The sequence below is a fragment of the Herpailurus yagouaroundi genome, unplaced genomic scaffold, assembly GCF_014898765.1.
Source record: "Herpailurus yagouaroundi ecotype Mexico unplaced genomic scaffold, PumYag 165, whole genome shotgun sequence".
Taxonomy (NCBI): Eukaryota; Metazoa; Chordata; class Mammalia; order Carnivora; family Felidae; genus Herpailurus; species Herpailurus yagouaroundi.
In genome coordinates this window covers 21,934,002-21,950,858 of record NW_024412406.1, presented here as the reverse complement: position 1 = coordinate 21,950,858, position 16,857 = coordinate 21,934,002, and the positions used below count along the sequence as shown (strand labels likewise).

The window sequence follows — 16,857 nt, the reverse complement described above, 5'->3', positions numbered from 1 at the left end:
GAGCCTCAATTTTGCCTTTGTTCAGTGACTTGCTTAATTTTGCTTCCATGAAATTGGGATAATATCTAACCCTCATCTACCAACCATAAAGGAGCATAAAACATCAATATCAATGTTACTCATGACTCCCATCTATAATAATACCTTATTTTCATGTATCTTAAAATTCTGTTCTTTAATTATATGGGATATGTGTATGAATATATCTTTGTAGGGGCCAACGGAAGGCCACTCCAAGAGGGGCCACTTTGGCAAGAAGATTATTTTGAGTTAAAAGGAATCATAACCCAGCAGATTCTGGAAAAGGACTTTACCCCTCCCTCAACTGCCCAAATTTACATTGAAAAGGAAAGCCTGAATCAGCAAGAGGGCTATTAAGAGATTCCTTTTAACCTAAGAAAGCTATTTGCATAATAGGGCAGCCTTTGCTTCTCAAACATCTCCTCTTACCTTCTGACAAATGGTCTTCCTCCTCATTGCATCCCCAGACCTCTACCTAGGGGGGGTTATTAGCTCCTTAGCTCCGAATGTCATGTAAGCCTCATGTTGCCAGACTGTCCTTGGGAGTTTTATGTCTGTGTATGCCCTGCATGTGCAACACTAAATGATATTTTCCCCTGTTAATCTTGTCTCACATCAATTTAATTCTTAGTCTAACTGGAAGAACTTTGGAGAGAGGAAAATTTGCTCATCCCCAACACCTTATTAGCAAATGGTTTTAGGAATTATTTTTATTCATTTATTTGTTTTTAAGATACCAGATTTGCTCTAGAGTCTGAAAGGGCGGGCCTAAGGCCGACTCCATCTTGTTCTGTGTCCTTCACCTTGACCACGCCTCCTCCCCTTGAGTAACCTCCCGCTCACCTGCCTAACAGGACTTGGACCCTTCCCCAGCCAATCGGCTGAGGCCACAGCCATTACCTCACCAACTGCCCCTAGGCCCCAATAAAACCTTTGTTCTTTTGAAACTCGCTCTCTCTCCGGTATCTCACCGCTGCTGCGTCGGTGCAGGTAGGGGATTGAGCTCCAGCTTGCTCGAATAAAGGCTCTTTTGCTTTTACATCGGACTCGGCTCCCTGGCGGTATTCGGGGATCACGAATTCTGGGCATAACAGAGTCAACCATTTCCCTGACAGATTTTGGGCAACTAATAACTTTGCCACACTATATCTGTATCCAGTTTGCATTTTCTGAGTCAACAAAGGACTAAGGACCTATGGGGACACACTATACTTCCCTTGCTCCCTGGACCCTGCCATGCGTCTCCAAGCAGAATCACACAAAATATGAAAAGACTGCTTTTTGTTATAGGTATCCAAAGGTGGAATATGATGAGAAATAATCTAAAAAGCAAAAATATTTTAAGGGACGGAAGAGTAAGACTAAAATAAGACATTGAAGGAAAACATGCTTTCTCTCTGAAAAGCAGCCTGAAGCTAAAATAATCATGTAATACACTATTGCAATATTATTCATGTTAACTAACAGTTAACCTAAGACATATTTTAATCTTCCTGTATTAGAATTGGAAGTTAATTTTTCTTTTCTTTTTTTTTTAAACTTATTTATTTTAAGAGAGAGACAGCGGGGAAGGGGCAGAGATAGAGGGAAAGAGAGAATCCCAAGCAGGTACTGTGCTCACAAAATGGAGCTTGACACGGGGCTCGATCCCACAAACCATGGGACCATGATCTGGGCCAAAATCAAGAGTCAGATGCTTAACCGACTGAGCCACCCAGGTGCCCCAGTTTGCTTTTCTTTTTAAAATCAATGCTAGATTTCAATGTAAGAAAAAAAGTCTCTAAATTTGTCTGACATTATGGCAAATCTATAGATTAAGGCAAATGAGGAAAAAGAAGGAAACAATAGAGCAAAATATTCAAGACTTGGAAGAATCCAGTACGAAGATTTTTGATGGGATTCCTTCTGCTGGGTATAGGGAAAGCAAGCCCGCACTTGCTCATGTACCAGTGTTCCTCCAAGGCTCAGGCAGGGGAGGACGACAGGGGCACACAGTTCTTTCTCTTTCTTTTAGAAGTGTGAATTGAGCAAGATATTTTAGGGGAGCAAATTTTGCCACCCCACCCCCCCAGCCCCTGATATGCCTCTTTGGCATGTTGTTTATTTTAAGCTGGTTATTTTTAAGAAAGTGTAGACACAAGAGAAGCTCCGAGAATTGAGTAGAAGTTACCCTTTTGTAAGAGACATTCACATTTTAAGGGAGATAGCCATTTTGAAGGGTGTCTCCCTCTCTGTCTTTAAGGGTATCCTTCTCTACCAGGAAGGAGGGATGACTCAACATACAGAAACTCTTACCAATGGAGAAAGCCCAAAACTTAAGTCTGCATAACAACCTGATACTCGTTTATCGGGGTTTCCTGCTAAACTCCCATGACTGACTCCCCAACCCCACCACCTTTCACCTTTAGCTGCAGATGGTATTTAAAGTGATGGCTTCAGTCATTTTGGAGAGTTACTCAGTCTTCCAGGGTGTAACCCATGGATACAGAAAGTACACGTTACTAAACTTTTTTTCTGTTAGTCTCTCCTATGCCCATTTAATTATTAGACCACACAAAGAACCTAAAAGGGAAGAAGGGAAAACTTTTCCACCCCTACAGTATTCTATTGCTTTGCTTCACAGTGGGGTCTAAAATAAACCTGCTTTCATATCAAGAGAGAGTCATGTTATTTGCTGTTGAGAAGCCCAATCAGCAGCCATGGAAGCGCTTCTGGTAGGAATCATTGTATTATCACTGTGAGAGAGGAACATTAATGTGTTTGATCCAGAAAGGAACCCCCTCTGAGCCTGCTTCCTCTAATACTGTCTACCTTGTAGGTCTATGGTCCTGGGAGAAGAGGCCAATCTGGGAACTCTTACCTGCCGGCCTTCACTGCAGATTGGAGGGAAGAAGAATGGTCCACCCTTCTTTTGTCTCCTACAGCTAAGGAATAACGGACCCCTGTTCTCCTCAGAAGTAAATAAATATCAACTATGTAGCCGCAGGAGTTCAATAGTCAGAGCTTAAACCTAACAGTTAACATAAATATTTTTCAGCTGAGAGACACTAAGTAATACAACACAGTAAACATTATATAAAGGCCAATTGTTTTCGTCTGCCCCCTCTATTGAAATGATGTGGGATTCCACTGGGAGCATTCAATGGAGCCGGCAAGTATTCCAGTTTATTAAATGTAGTCTGCTATCTCCCCATAGAGTTATTTTAATAAATTATACATCACTCCCTTTCTAGACTAATAATCCTTTAACAGATGTGACCCCATATGTTAGATTAGAAATTTCAGAAACGCTAAGTGATGTGTTTTCTATACATAAAAGAAACCCCTTCGGTGCCAAGGCAGTGCACAGGCTTACCAACAGCTGCTTCAGACGTTATGAATTTATCTCCATGTGCACTGTTCCATGAGAGGTCAGCCACCTTCCCCAAATCTTATTTTAGATACAATTCTAGCGATCCTGCTCTTCTGGGTAAGCCCTTAACTCACTTTTAAGTAATACATTAGAAAGAGTGTTTGAATCAGACACAGCAGCAGCAGCAAAAAGTAAAAGCTGACAGACTGAAGTAAGAAACAAAAATCAACAGAAATTAGCCCATTTCAACATGGGCCAAACTGTGTAGGGGTAAACAAGTGCCAAAAGGCATCACTTCACAGCAACTGATGTTTATTAAAATGGGCATCATAGTCTCCAATCACCAAAGAAAGTTAAATTAAGTGCAGCACACAATTAAAAAAATTTTTTAACATTTATTCATTTTTTGATAGACAGACAGAGCATGAGTGGGGGAGGGACAGAGAGAGAGGGAGACACAGAATCCGAAGCAGGCTCCAGGCTCTGAACTGACAGCACAGAGCCCGATGTGGGGCTTGAACTCATGGACTGTGAGATCATGACCTGAGCTGAAGTTGGACGTTTAACTAACTGAGCCACCCAGGCGCCCTGCAGCGCACAATTTTAGAAGGTAGAGATGCATAAAAAGTATTTTAGAAAGGTATCTACCAAATTTTTAAATTTTTGTGTAATGGTTCTTAAAGGTAATTTAAGCCATTTAATAATGTTTCTATGAAATATTGATTTCCCAGTAATGTTAAATAAAGCAATAATTTCCAAGCCTGGCTGTACATCAGTATCACCAAAGGAACTTGAAACAAAATAGGCATTCCCAAGTACCATCAAGTAAGAATCTTGGGGAAGTGGGTATTGCAAAGGTGAGGAGATAAGGATCTATACAATAAATAAATAAATAAATAAATAAATAAATAAATAAATAGTTATATGTAATTCTATTCTGTGACATCACAGATATAGCTAAATATTAGTACACATATATGAATGAATAACTTAGGATATTTGGAAGCTAAGTTTCTAATGCTACCTTATTTTTTTGATTATCAGATGTCAACGTATGTTTGCTTGGTGTCTGTCAGCATTAATATTGGCTGGCTATGATTATTATACCTTTAAAGACACTAGTTACACCTGATTCATATTTTTTGACAGTAGGTGAAATGTCACCAAACCCAAGTGGAAATCTTTAAATATCATTTGATCATTGTAATAAAAGAAATCCCAAGAATGCTTTGAGAATTCCTCCCTATGTGAAGAAAATGAAAACCTGATATTAGAGAATTTATTAATCTTGGTTTGTGGGAGTGGGGATAAACATAAGACAGCCACAAACTTTCAATAAGCAATCCAACTGTAAAGATCTGGGTCTCCAGGGAATGAGAAATAGTTGAGCTTATTGGGGAATAGCAGAAAAGTAGGGTGACAGATTTATAATTTAAAATTATAAAATTTTAAAAATATTTAAAATATTTAATTTTTAATATATTTAAATATTTAAAATTTAAAAATATTTCTAATATTTTAACAAACAGAAAATACATGTTTAACTGATAGACTTTTCATTACAGACAAACATGAATATGGATCAGTAACAGAATCATAAACCTATAATTCAATATATTGAAAAATAGAGCCATTGCCTTTCTGAAACAGATGTAGTAGAAATAGCAATAAAGAAGAAGGGGATATTATCTCCAAATACTAACTTCAAATGCATATATTAAAACAAAATCAAGTTCTTAAAAATTTCCTTATCATATATGAAACAAAGGTTTGCAATTACTTTATACTGGACAATGAAGGGTAGTAATTCCTGAGAGAGAGGAATCAAATTTTTCAAAACCAGTGATAAAAAGAAAACCTTTTATGTAGACAGGGGAGAACAGACATGCTACATATAAGGAACAAAAAAATAAGGATGATAGCAAACTTCTTATTAGAAAAAATGGAAGGGAAAAGAGAATTGTACTTTTTAAAGTACAGTTGACCCTTTAACAACATGGGTTTGAATTGTGTGGGTCCACTTATACTTGTTTTTTTTTAGAATATAGTGCTGTAAATGTATTTTACCTTCCTTATGATTTTCTTTCTTTCTTTCTTTCTTTCTTTTTTTTTTACAATTTTTAATGTTTTTGTTTTTGAGAGACAGAGAGAGACAGAGATTGAGCAGGGGAGTGGCAGAGAGAGAGGGAGACACAGAATCCAAAGCAGGCTTCAGGCTCTGAGCTGTTGGCAGAGTGGCAGAGCTTGGTGGAGTGCTCAAACCCAGGGACATGAGATGGTGACCTGAGCCGAAGCTGGATGCTCAGTTGACTGAGACACCCAGGGTCTCCCTTATGGTTTTCTTAATAAAATTTTCTTTTTTTTAGCTTATTTTACTGTAAGAATACCATATATAATATATATAACATACAAAAGATGTGCTAGTCAACTGCTTGCTACCAGTAAGGCTCTGACTAGGCTATTAGTAGTGCAGTTTTCGAGGAGTCAAAAGTTATAGTGCATTTTGACTGTGCAGGGGGCTCAGTGCCCCTAACCCCTGCATTGTTCAAGGGTCAACTGTACTAACAGAAAAAAAAGTCAACTGAGAATTCTATACCCAGCAAAAATATCCCTCAAAACAAGGGTGAAATAAAGGCTTTTCAGACTTAGAAAAACTGAAAGAATTCATTACCAACTGGCCTATACTACAACATATGTTAAATGACATCCTTCAAACAGAGGGCAAATGGTAATAGATAGGAATGTAGATGTACACACAAAAAGAAAGGACTGAAATGGTAACTGAATGGCTTACACTATGTTTTCTTTCTTGTTACTTAAATCTCTTTAAAAGATAATTGTTTTAAATAAAATAATTGGTTAAGCAAAAACAGTAACAATGTAGGGTAGGTTTTAAAATAAAGGTGAAGGGGCGCCTGGGTGGCGCAGTCGGTTAAGCGTCCGACTTCAGCCAGGTCACGATCTCGTGGGTCCGTGAGTTCGAGCCCCGCATCAGGCTCTGGGCTGATGGCTCAGAGCCTGGAGCCTGTTTCCGATTCTGTGTCTCCCTCTCTCTCTGCCCCTCCCCCGTTCATGCTCTGTCTCTCTCTGTCCCAAAAATAATAAATAAACGTTAAAAAAAAATTTTTTTTTAAATAAAAAAATAAAATAAAGGTGAAATGTATGACAACAATAGCACAAATTTAGAAGGGAGAAGTGGAAGCATATATTGTAAAGTTTCTTATAGTATATGTGAAGTAGTATAATATTACTTAAAGGCAGACTGACAAGTTAAGGATGTATGCTATGGACCCTAAAACAAAGACTAAAGAAACAGTTACAGCTAATAACCCAACAAAACAGATAAAATGGAATCATAAAAATTATTCATTTGCTCCAAAAGAAGGTAGAGAAAGAGAAAAATGGCACAAATAGATGTGACAGATAGAAAACATACAGTGAGAAATAGATTTAACCTAATCAAACCAATACATTAAATTTAAATTAAATTAAATATAAATATCCCAATTAAAAGCCAAAGAAGTCCAGCTAGAATGAAAAAGTACAACCCAACTATGTGCTGACTATAAAAAATGCACTTCCAATACAAAAACACAAACAAGTTAAAAGCCAATGGAAGTAAAATGGCACGCCCTTTTAATAATACCAAAAAAAAAAGCTGGAGTGCCTGTATTAAATCCAAGTAGATTTGAGCTCAAAGAATATTATGACTGACAAATAAGGTTATTCCATAATGATAAAGGAGTCAATTCATTAGAAGAATATAATAATCTTCAAAATCCATGACCCCAAAACAGAACTCTGAAAAGAGTAGAAAAATCTGTTAGTCCATCAGAGATTTTCATAGTGCTCATCCAAAAACTAACAGAACAAGTAGAGAGAATGTCAGCAAGGATATAGATTTCAATAAGAGTATGAAACAACCTGACTTAACTGATATTTCTAGAACACTCCCCTCCAACAACAGGGAATACACATTTTTGCAAGTGCACATAGAGCATTTTCCAAGCTCCCACCTTAAAGAAACTAGAAAAAGGAGAGCAAATTAAACCTGAAGTATAGAACAAAGGAAACAGTAAAGCTCAGAGCAGATATCAATAGCTTACAAAGCAGAAATATAAGAAAGTCAATAAAATTAAAGCTGATTTTGAGAAAAGATAAACTGATTAAACCACAGCCAGACTGATTAAAAAAGACAGCAAAAAACCCATAAATAACCAATGAGGAATTGAGGAAATGAGTATCAGGAATGAGTCAGGTGGATCGCTACAGATTCTACAATTATTAAAAGATAATAAGAGAATATTATGAACAATGTTTTGCCAATTAATTCAACATTTTAGATGAAATACAATTCCTGAAAGACACAAACTACTAAAGGTTACTCAAAGAGAAATAAATAACTTGAATATCCTGTATCATTCAAAGAAATTGAATTTGTAATTAAAAATTTTCCCACAGAGAAAACTCTAGGCCCAGTCATTTTCACTGGTAAATTCCACCAAACATTTAAGGAAGAAATAATATATATTACGTAATTTCTTGAAAAGGAGGAATTGCTACCCAACTCATTCTACTGAGGTCAGCATTATTATGAAACCCAAATCAGGCAAAGACATTACATGAAAAAAAAAAAAATACTGATTTTCTTCATGAGCACGGATGGAAAAGCTTCTAAACAAAATTTCACAAATTAAACCCAAAAACATATTTAAAGGATAATGCATCATGAAATTTATCTCAGGAATATACATATTTGGTTTAATATATGAAAATCAATCAATGCATCCTCTATTGTAACAAACAAATAAAACAAAAACAAAAAACCATATGATCATTTCATTAGACACAGAATGTGTCTGAATCCAAAACTCATGCCTGATAAAAACTCTTAACAATGTAGAAATAGATGGAAACTTTTCTCAATCTGATAAACAGCCACTATGAAAAATCTACAGCTGACATCTACTTATTGATAAAAGACTAATTTTTTTTCCTCCTAAGATCAGGAACAAGATAAAGATATCTACTAACATAACTGTTCAACATTGTACTGGAGATTCTAGCCACCGAATGAAGCAAGAAAAAACATCCTGTTTGGAAACAAAGCAATAAAATAGTCTTAAATAAAGAAATGACATAAATATCTTTGTAGAAAATCTGATAGAAACTACAAGAAAGCCACTGGAACATCTCAGTCAGTTCAGCCAGACTCCAGGATACAAGATCAATATAGAAAAATCATTTTTTCCCCATAGACTAGTAACACGACAGAAAATTGAAGTTATAAAGTAATACCACTTGTAATCACATCCAAAACTATGATATACTTAAGGATAAATCTGACAAAAGTAGATCTGTACGTGAAAACTGTAAAACAATGCAGAAGGAAATTTTATAAGACTTTAAATGGAGAGACATACCATGTTAACAGATTAGCAAAACTCTACATAGTATAGACATCAATTTCCCCCAAATAAATATATAGATTCTATGTGAGAGCAAAATCTCAATAGCCTTCTTCATTTGGTAGAAGATGACAAACTAATTCTAAAATTCACATGGAAATACAAAGGACCTCCACCATAACCAAAACACAACTGAGAAAAAGAACAAAGTTTGAAGACTTTATTCCTCCAGTATTTTTTTTTGACAAATCCTGTGATTTCAAGGCTTATACAGCTATAGTAATCAAGGCAGTGTGGCATTCCTGTAGAGAGAAACAGATCCATGGGACTGAACAGAGTCCAGAAAGAGACCCATACATACATGGACTTTTCAACAAAACCATAAAGAAAATTGAGAGGAAATAAATAATATTTCTAGCGAATTCTGCCAACATAATTAAATAACCATATTTTGAAAATGAACTGGCATTTATGCCTTTACCATAAACAAAAGTTAATTCAATGGAACACAAACCTAAATATAAAACCTAAAACCATAATACTTCTAGGAAAAATGATATGAGAAAATCCTGGTGATCTTGGATTAGGCAAAGATCTCTTAGGCATGACTCCAAGAGCACCATCCAGAAAAGGACAAATTCATAAATTGGACTTCATAAAAATTTTAAATATCTTCAATAGCGACTATTAAGGAAATGAAAAGACAACCCAGAGGTTGGAAGAAAACACCTCCAAGTCATAAATGAGATAAAACTGCTATAAAAATAGTATATAAATAACTATCAACAATCAAGGAATAACAAAACAGACAACACAATACAAAGTTGGGGGTGGGCAAAAGATTGGAGCAAACATTTCACCAAACAGATAAGAATGAGAATTAAGTTCGTGAAAAGATGCTCCACACCATTTGTTTGTCACTAGGGAAATACACATTAACACTCAACTGAGATATCACTACACACCTATTAGAATGGTTAAAATTAAAAAGACTGACCATACCAAATGTTGGTAGGTGAGTGGGAGAACTGGAATTCTTACAAGTTGCTGGTGAGAATGTAAAATCAACCGTACATCCACTTGGAAAACAGTTCGAGAATTTCTTAGAAAGGTAAACATACAGTTACCAAACCATCCCACCACTCCACTTGTGACCCAAGGGAAATGAAAGCATGTGTCCACAAAATGACTTGTACGTGAATGTTCACAGCAAATTTATTTGTAATAAACAGCCCCAAACTGGGAACAAGCCAAAGGTCCATCAACAGGTGAACAGATAAGAAAATTATTACATCAATAAAATGGATACTGTTACTACACACTCTACCATGGATGAATGTCAAAATAATTGTTGAATGAAAGAAGCCAGACACAGAAAAAGGGCACATACTGTATGATTCCATTTATATAAACTTCTAGGAAATGTAAACAGTACGGAGATGAAGGGACCTTGGCGGATGGGGAGGGAAGGGGAATAAGGCGAGCATACAGGAGGGATCACAGAAGGGCAAGAGGAAACTTCTGGTACCACTGGATGTGATCTTGAGGGTTTCATGGCTGCATATATGTCGAGACTTATCAAACTGTAGGCTTTAGGTGAATTTTATCTATGTGAACTAAATCACAAGAAAGCTATTGTAATAAACATACAAAAACACAACCACAATAGTATAATCATATCTAAAAAGAAATTAACAATAATTCCTGAATATAATTTCATGGGAGAGTCGGTATTTATATTTTGCTATCTTATGAACTCGTATTATTAGAATTTATTATTCTGAAAGGGAATCCAAACAAGACCCAAAGACTGTAATTGGTTTTATCTCAAACAAATGAGTCAAAACTTCCCATGAGATCTTATGAGATATTAATGGTCCAATAAGAAACACTGAACAAGGGGCGCCTGGGTGGCGCAGTCGGTTAAGCGTCCGACTTCAGCCAGGTCACGATCTCGCGGTCCGTGAGTTCGAGCCCCGCGTCGGGCTCTGGGCGGATGGCTCAGAGCCTGGAGCCTGTTTCCGATTCTGTGTCTCCCTCTCTCTCTGCCCCTCCCCCATTCATGCTCTGTCTCTCTCTGTCCCAAAAATAAATAAAAAACGTTGAAAAAAAAATTAAAAAAAAAAAAAAAAAAAAAAAAGAAACACTGAACAAAAGAGTGCCAAGAATGTTTCTGGACATTCGTAACTATTGTCCGATAGCTCCATAGAATAAAAATCCAACCTAGCATCTGACAATCTATTCTGATCTGTTCATCTAAATTTCTCTACGGCATGAATTTGGTTATTCTGGATTGTCTAGAGGAATGTGTACATCAGTTTTCAAATCATTTTGAAATCATTTTGAAAAACATTTATGGAGTACCTGACAAAATATTATGCTGGTCAGCATAGGGGATACAAAGATGAACAGAACACAGTACTGCTACAGAATTAAATATTTTTTCCCTTCAAATTTGTAGGTTGAAACCCTAACCCCCAAGGTGATGGTATTAAGAGGTGTGGCCTTTGGGAGGTGACTAGTTCAGGAGGTCAGAGTTCATGAAGGGGATTAGTGCTTTATAAAAGAGACCCCACAGAGCTCCCTACTCCTTTCCACCATGTGAGGACTCAGTGAGAAGACACCGTCCATGAACCAGATACCAAATCTGCCAACGCTTTGATCTTAAACACCCCCACCTCTGGAACTGTGAAAAATAAATTTCTGCTAAGCCACCCAGATTGTGGCATTTTTGTTACAGCAGCTCGAAGGGACTAAGACAAATCTCTAGCCTCAAATAATTTAGATCTTAGAAGGGGTGGGGGAAGGAGGAGTCAATTAATGACTAGAATAGAAGGTTGAAAATTATCAGGCAGGGGCACGTGGGTGGCTCAGTCGGTTAAGCGTCCCACTTTGGCTCAGGTCATGACCTCACAGTTTGTGAGTTCGAGCCCCGCGTCGGGCTCTGGGCTGACAGCTCGGAGCCTGGAGCCTGCTTCGGATTCTGTGTCTCCCTCTCTCTATCTCCCCCTCCCCAGCTTGAGCTGTGTCTGTCTCTCTCAAAAATAAATAAATGTAAAAAAAAAAAAAAAAGAAAGAAAATTATCAGGCAAAATGAGAATCATAAACTACTCTGGAAACATAAAGAAGCAAGACATTACTTCTAACTGGAACAATACGGTAAGAATTACCTGGGGTCTGAGCTGAGTTTTAAAGCACAGATCTAATTTGGGATGAGGCAGAGGCAGGCAAAAACCTTCCAAAGAAAGAGAAAACTGTAAAGATGGGAATGTGGAAGAGGCAAGCTCAGGACTGAAAATTCAGGCAGAATTGCACTGGGTCGTGGATTAGGAATAGTTTAGATGAAGACTGCGTAAGGAGCTGGGCGCCAGACTATGCAATTTCTTGCACGACATTCTGAGGGATTTAGACTTTGTTCCAGAGGCAATGTGGCATTACTGATGGTTTTAAAGAGTGACAGCAAATAACCTGTGTTTTAGGAAGTTCCTCTCGTCAGGAGTATGGGTAAGTAGAAAGGCAAAGAGCAGAAACAGGAATGATTTCAGGAGGAGAAGATTTCACAGAGCTGAGGGGTTGCCAATGCAGGGAGAGAGTTAAGTTCCCGACTAAATTAAATGGTTAAATTTTAAGTTAGAAAAAAAAAAAAGACTTGAACATACAATTCTGAGAAAGAATTGCATTTGAAGCGATCAAAGAAAAAAATTACCATGTCTTATCAATAAAACTCACATTCAGATAAATCCACTTTCATGAATAATAATATACGTTACATGTTAACTTTTGATAGCTTTTCATTTTCTTTTTAACCCAACGCACTACCAATCACACTGTCACTTACAGAGAAGGTGGGGAACATTCTAAAATGGCACAGATTACTGTCAGCCCAAATGATATGTGTTGTGTTGTGATTCTTTTTATGAATAATGTGCACTTTATTTTTATGCCACAGCACACCACATGTTTTGGTTTTTAACAGATGGCAAACTCTTTTTATCAGGGTTTTAAACTTGCACACAGGGAACAAAAACTATTTATACGGTAAACACTTTAGCTGATCCTATCTTTGGACAAGTTTAATTAAAGAATGAGATACCAACAGCACAATCAAGCAGACTCACGGGAGGAAGCAAGAAGTTGCTTCCTTGCTGAATACATTATTTTACCCCTGCAATTTAAAGCATCCATGGAAATAAATGGCACTATGGAGTTTTATAATAAACCCCATAAGCATTTAGCTTTTTTTGTTGTTGCTGCTAGCTGTTTTCAAACCTGGTGTTAATAAAGCTTTCACACCCAAGGAGAAGGAAAGCATAACTTACTCTTTAATGAGATGCCCGGACTCGACTGCTCACATAGCCCTCCAGTAGCCTCACACCTTATACAGCGTGTAGATGCTGGTTTTCTACATACAAACACTTTCTAAAACATCCCTGGAGAATCAGTATTCTCTTGTCCCAAAGACACTGAATATGTTGGGATATTGGGAGGATCAAGCTTCAAATTCATCAAGAGCCTCTTAGAAACGGAACATAGGCACATAAACAGTATGAAACAGACTCTGGATTTGGGGATCACTTATATTTTTTATGAAATAATAAAAGGAGGGAAAGTAACAGTACCAGTGGCTCATAACCATAGAGCAGGACGCCTCCAGCAAAGCGGAATGGTCATCCAAGGACAGGAGGATCCTGCAAAAACTGCCGGAGGCCAGGCAGAATCAGCTCCGTATCTTGCCCGTGGAAGGCTTATTCAAGACCAAAGAGCAAATCGGAATTGGTAGGGCTGAGGGTACGTCTCCCGGGAAGGGACTCTCATCATACTCCAGTAATTTTCTTTTTTCTTAAATACACTTTTTTTTAATGTTTATTTATTTTTGAGAGAGAGTGTGTGAGCAGGGGAGGGGCAGAGAGAGAGAGGGAGACAGAGGATCCTAAGCTGGCTCTGTGCCGTCAGCAGGGAGCCCAACGCGGGGCTCAAACTCATTAACGGTGAGAGTGAGATCAGGACCTGGGCTGAAGTCAGACACTCAAGCGAATGAGCCACCCAGGCACCCCAAGAATTCTCTAGTTTTGATCCAGTGACTTTAACCAGTAAGAGGAATTTCGGTGCCTATGAAGAAAATGTTCGTGGAAAGAAAGGAAGAACTGATGACTACTTTAAAGGCTGACGCAGGCTGAACAACACTCATGTTCCCACATTTCCTCTCATGTTATTATGGGCCTCAGTCTCCCAACACCACATTCAGCCACATGCTTTAAAAACAAAACAGATCGAGGGGCGCCTGGGTGGCTCAGTCGGTTCAGCGGCCAACTTCAGCTCAGGTCACGATCTCACCGACTGTGAGTTCGAGCCCCGCGTCAGGCTCTGGGCTGATGGCTTAGAGCCTGGAGCCTGCTTGCGGTTCTGTGTCTCCCTCTCTCTCTCTCCCTCCCCCGTTCATGCTCTGTCTCTCTCTGTCTCAAAAATAAATAAACGTTAAAAAAAAAAATTAAAAAAAAATAAAAAACAGATCGAACCAAAAGTTCAGTCTACGATGACTGACCAAGAGGGTGGGGGAGAAACCGTGTATTTCCATTACTTTAGTGCCTGTGTACTAAGTATGTCTGACCCTGTTAACCTAAGAGCCAATTTAAAACATTCCTCATTTTTAATTTCTTACTAACGAGTCTCTTCACTCATGTTTTATAATCACAGGGAAATACTCCAGGAAGTGCATGGCTGAGCTATTATCATACTTCTCAGGGGGTAAAAGCCAGTCTGCCTCTGGCCTCCTTCCTCACCCCACACAGAGGTGTGCGGTTAATGGCACAACAACAAATGCCCTGCTGGGTCCTATACCGCTCTGCCTGAGACTGTCTTCAAGTGCCATGGAAAAATAGACTGCAGAGAAATGCACACGGGGTTCATGGCAGCAGTTATAAAGCAAGATGCGGTATGAATCAAAGTGACGAGGCACAGGAATAAAAAGCTCACCCAAGTTCATTGGTTTTATGTTGAAGGTATAATTTGGAATCAATGCTACTTCCACCCCACGACTAGCTGAATGACGTTACTAATGACATCACTAATATGGTGGTATAAATGCACAAAGGAGTCAGTGATCCTTGGGGAAGAGGAGCCAAATTTCAGTGATGCATAAAAATCAAGGTCATTACCTGAAACACACCTTTATCAAACCTTGCCTTTTGTGTAAAGCATATCAATTAAAGGCATCTTGCTGTATAGATTTCATCCACGGTTATTTCAAGTTTAGAGTGTTTCATACAACCTGAAGAGAGTTGGTATTATAATCATGGTAGCTAACCAGCCTTGAAGGCTTCAGATGAGTATATACACACACATACACACATATATACACATTCCTAGAAGTAGGTCCTAATAAATCTTCACATGGACCAGGAAAGGAACAAATAGGAGAAGGTAGCATTAATGGTATTGACAAATTAAAGGAGAGAAAGTGTAAAAACCAATGGATATTAGAAAAAACAAATCATGACAATTTTCCTAAAAGTGATAGTGTCAAAGGTTTCCAGAAAAGACTCTAACAAATTTAAACTGTTTTACAGACAGCACCCCCATGATACCCTAGCAGAACTGCTCTTGCAGAAAGATGAGTGAACTGTGCACAGAAACACCTAGGAGCTGTTTTCCACATCAACACCTCATGTCTTTCATTCAAAAATAATTAAGTATCTGAATTCACAGGTCTACACAAAGAGAATTCTATGGATATAAGCCTGATTTGCTACTTGAGGACTAGCTCACACATCTTCCCCCCCAGGAAGACTTCAGCTCCCTGCCCACCCCCCGCCCCCCTCCTCCCGCCCCCTGGCTGTGAGTTATTCTGTTCTCCGGGCTCCCTCAGCATTTTGCCCATAACCTCTACCTCCTTCTATTCTAGTGGTTTATTTGCTCTGTTTTCAGGGCATTCCACAGAGCATGGCAAACAAAGGAAGTGGAAATATTTGTTAAATTAATAAGGCATCCTCTTAGCTAGAAGGTGTTGTCCCTTTACTCAGTTCCCATGTACATTCTTGAAGTAGAGTCAATGCTCAAGGGGACCCGGCAAAAGAGGATACACCTTCACCCGGCACAAATGAACCTCCTGTACAAGAAAAGGGTAGAAATACATACAATTCCTCCTCTCTCTACCCACACATGCGGGCTTCTTAAAAATTAGCACAAAGGCAAAAATCACTGTGTTTTCTGATTCTACCATAGCCAAGTGAACAAATGTACTTGAAATGGGTTTAGAATTTGCAACACAAGTTGCTGCTTCTAACCCATACATGATGAGGGTTAAATTAATTGGCTCTAACAGTTAAGCAGCAAAAAGGCCAAAGAGAACAGTTTCTGTCCCTGGCTTCTGTAGATGGGCGCAGATAGACAACAGGAGAGACAGGATCATTGATAACAACCATGTTCTTCGATAGGTGAAGTTTGAGCATGTGCAGACGGCAGGTAAGAATTCATTAACATTATTCTCTTGCAATACTGGCTCAAGTGTGTGAGGTTTAGCAAAGGAATGGACTTGTGCGAGATGAGAGGAGTGTGCAGATGAGACAGACCAGGGCCCCAAAGGGCCCACGACCAGATTCAGAAGCCTCCCCAGCCCAGTTCAGTATCCTACCAACACCACGATAAGGAAGTGGTCTGTTTTTCTCAGATTCACACACAGTTAGGTTTGCTCACCATTTGTGACTCATATACTTATTGTTAAGACAGCCGTTTAATAAACTTACAATGGCCCTTTCCCTAGTACAGGTTCAGCTCACGGTCCAGTGTTGCTGACATCCCTGCACTGGTCCGACGCCCTGTAGCTGTCGTCTGGACCAGCACCTTAGCTGGGCAGGGCTAGCGATGGGGCCCTGGGCTGCGTGCCAGTGCCTCTGGAGGAATCCAATGCTTCCCCTCTACGTGGAAATCCTTCTGTCAGCAAACGTGTTCCTGCTCCCGGGACTTGTTGCCTGTTCCTGATGCCCTGTGATAAGGGCTTCGACCTGTTTCTGAGATATACCTGCCTGCTGCCTGGCCTCCCGGACGCCACCTGCTGCTTGCACCTAATTTTCTGTCCCA

The 16,857-nt window shown here is 38.8% G+C and overlaps 1 protein-coding gene and 1 long non-coding RNA gene across 2 annotated transcripts in view; both read right to left on the bottom strand.

Annotated features, from left to right (window-relative positions):
- ASPH (aspartate beta-hydroxylase) overlaps positions 1–16,857 on the bottom strand; it is a 229,473-nt gene that overhangs the window by 85,510 nt on the left and 127,106 nt on the right. The window lies entirely within an intron of this gene.
- Positions 9,972–13,660, bottom strand: LOC121038216 (uncharacterized). Its single transcript, XR_005794235.1, has 2 exons — positions 11,952–13,660; positions 9,972–10,397 (listed from the first exon to the last, which is right to left on the bottom strand). It is a non-coding gene; the product is annotated as an uncharacterized LOC121038216 (long non-coding RNA).